The sequence below is a fragment of the Myxocyprinus asiaticus genome, chromosome 38 (genome assembly GCF_019703515.2).
Source record: "Myxocyprinus asiaticus isolate MX2 ecotype Aquarium Trade chromosome 38, UBuf_Myxa_2, whole genome shotgun sequence".
Lineage (NCBI taxonomy): Eukaryota > Metazoa > Chordata > Actinopteri > Cypriniformes > Catostomidae > Myxocyprinus > Myxocyprinus asiaticus.
In genome coordinates this window covers 39,011,049-39,014,637 of record NC_059381.1, presented here as the reverse complement: position 1 = coordinate 39,014,637, position 3,589 = coordinate 39,011,049, and positions in this window count along the sequence as shown.

The following is a 3,589-nucleotide window of genomic DNA, read 5'->3' as shown; positions in this document are numbered from 1 at the left end:
GTCACTCAGCGCGCCCTGTATTCGAACTCGCGACTCCAGGGGTGGTAGTCAATACTCGCTGAGCTACCCAGGCCCCCTCTGACTTACGGATACTTTAACGTTTTAAGCGTAAACTTTTTCCGCAATATAGTGCCCTTCTTAATGGCACAACAATAGGGCTGGGTGATACTGCTACAAAAATTAGGCTATATCTCAATATTTTTCATCGTATTTGATATACACTCACTGAGTTCTTTTTAGGAACACTTGTACACCTACTCATTCATGCAATTATCTAATCAACCAATTGTGTGGCAGCAGTGTAATGCATAAAATCATTCACATATTGGTCAGGAGCTTCAGTTAATGTTCACATCAACCGTCAGAATGGGGGGAAAATGTGATCTCAGTGATTTCATCCATGGCATGATTGTTGGTGCCAGACAAGCTGGTATGAGTATGTGACGGATCTCACATACAGATCTTTCTTGAAGGGGTCGCCTGCTGACAAACTGCTCCAGCACCACCAGATCAGGTATCTCCTTGGTGTCACGATATTCAGCCAGCGGCGAGTACTCCATGACTGCACCTTCCTTCTCCACAATTCCAGGTTTCGGCACCAATGTGACAGACCTCTGTCTTTCTTGGGAAGAAGGAAGCGGGAGCCGGGTAAACAATCCAAACACATGTCCTTTTATTTACAACACTAACTGGCTTTTCAGCCCAATAAGTAAATACACACAGATTCAGTTCTCTTCCCCTCTGGGCTTCTTGTCTCCCCTTTATCTCCCCAACGGCACTCACTGAAACACAGAACAGCTGTTAGAAAAACTGTACACAGGCGCGAGTCCTTCCCATTCATTCCTTCTGGCCTAGCTCTCCGTTCACAAACCAGCAATCGGCCTCGCCCCCATCACCACTCAACCCCATTGCCCGACTCAGGCCGGGGAGCCATCCGGCCTGTCACTTACTCCTCCCCCCATTTCTGGAGTGGAAATCCGCAACAGCCATCTGTGCCCCCGGCCTGTTGACCACATCGAACTTAAACAGCTGGAGAGCTAAATACCAATGGGTGATCCGCGCCTTGGTATCCTTCATTCGATGGAGCCACTGGAGGGGGCCGTGGTCCGAACAGAGGGTGAAGGCCCGTCCAAGCCTATAGTATCTGAGGGTAAGGACAACCCACTTGATCGCCAAGCACTCTGCTCGATCGTGCTGTACTTAGTCTCCCTCACCGAGAGCTTGCGATTTATGTACAGCACGTAGTGCTCCTCTACCCCCACCATCTGAGAGAGCACAGCCCCCAACCCTCTATCTGATGCGTCGGTCTGTCAAGCAAAATGGAGAGAGAAGTCAGAAGCATGTAACAATGGTCCGCCACACAGAGTGGCCTTTACTTTTGTAAAAGCCTGTTGACACAGGTCCATCCACTGAACCGGGTCTGGTGCCCCCTTTTTAGTGAGATCAGTCAGCGGGCTGGTGACGGTCGAATAATTAGGCACAAACCTTCTATAATAGCCAGCCAGCCCCAGAAAATGTCTCGCCTCCTTTTTGGTCTTGGGTCTCGGGCAGGTTGCAATTACTGCGGTCTTATCAATTTGGGGATGCATCTGGCCATGACCCAAGTGGAAGCCCAGATACCGTACTTCCATCCACCCAACTGCACACTTCTTAAGGTTCGCCGTGAGTCCCGCATGTCTCAGCGACCTCAAGACAGCTCTCAGATGTTGAATGTGCCACTGCCAATCATTACTATAAATAATAATGTCATCAAGATAAGCAGTGGCATAGGCAGAGTGTGGGCAGAGAATTCAGTCCATGAGGCGCTGAAATGTGGCTGGGGCCCCAAACAAACCAAAAGGAAGGGTGAAAAATTGGTGTAAGCCAAACTGAGTGGAAAATGCAGTTTTTTCTCAGGACATGGGAGTTAAGGGAATATGCCAATATCCCTTTGTCAAATCTAGTGTTGAATAAAAGTGAGCCGTGCCAAACCAATCGCGCATTTCATCAATGCGAGGCATGTGGTACGCATCAAATTTAGACACTGCATTGACTTATCTATAAACCACACAGAACTGGACCGAGCTGTCACACTTCAGAACCAGCACCACCAGGCTGGCCCAGTCACTGTGACAGATCTCCATCTTTCTTGAAGGAGGAAGCGGGAGCCGGGTGAAAAATCCAAAGTAAGACACTTTATTGTCAACACTTTTCAGCTAAACAAACAAAGTCCAACATATACAAAACTAACTGGCTTTTCAGCTCAATAAATAAATACCCAAAGATTTGCTTTTCAGCAGTTACTTTAACACAGACACACACACAGCTCCGTGCGTCTCTCTCTCCAACTGCAGCTCTGGTTCCTCTTTATCTCTCTGAGATAATTCCCCCCCAGTTGTCCATCTTTACCACTTGGCCATGCCCTGCTCGCCACATACCCCCATTGCCCGACTCCCCCCCACACCCCCCCCCCATTTCTGGAGAGGAAGTGTTGCAGTTTCAGCCGACCCACTGCAGATGGCTTCCAGGGTTACAACTCCCCATTTCCAGGGAACAGAGAGAGAGGAGAGAGAGAGAGTATATTTATCCTAATAAAGTTATCTTAATAAAGTGCTAAGTGAGTGTATATCTGAATAATCATGTATTTGCTTTGAAATTACTGAACAGTTTTTTTTTTTTGTTGTTGTTTTTATCAGAGGCACGAACAGACATTCTAGACTAGTAGATTCAAAATGTTAATGCATGAGGCAAAAAAACCTAGTTAATATATGATTAATGAAGGCATGTTTTCTACAGTTTTTTACTGAATGAACACAAGTAGGAATAATATTTAATTATTTATTCACAAATATACAAAAATACAGTAATAAAATTAATTTTTTACCTACATATATTTTTACTATTATGTTTTTTGTGAATGAACAAGCTGTGCAAAAACTAACTTTACAAATTTTTGAACCCAGTTGAATATTATTATAATACTGAATTATAATTGGTGATTATTGCATTATTTTGAGGATTAGATTACTTTTAGCCTTTGCAATAGTAATTTATAGCACAAGAACCACTTTGAGCGTATCCATGAGCTTTATGCTTGAACATGAAGAGTGCATCACCCATTTTACTCTGAAGTGCGCCAAACCATGTAGGCAATAAATTTAACTGAGCCTAATATCATATTTTTTTGTAGTTTAATAATCACATATGGCCATATCACGATTTTGATCACAGAAGCATCGTGAAATTAGATTTTCTTTAGAAAATCAAGTGGCCAAGAAAAAAAAAAGTGTATTAAAATTAATGTGACATTCAAAATATTGCAGATCACAACGTTTCACTGACCAATCAGTTATTGTATTCCTCGTGAATATTAATGAGCCTTCCCCTGTCATCTTATCCTTATGTTTTCAAAAGTATTTTGCTTGCTTCAAAAGTGGAATGAAACAGTGCTCCATGGACCATTTATCTCCATTTATCTATCTGGTCTCAACCGAACAGACTATTTTAAAAGCGCTTGTGAACTAGTGAGATGCGCGAAACCCATTTGAATGTGGCACACAATCATCTGTTGCAAAACTCCAAATGTCTCGGTGATGAAACTAGTTTAAAA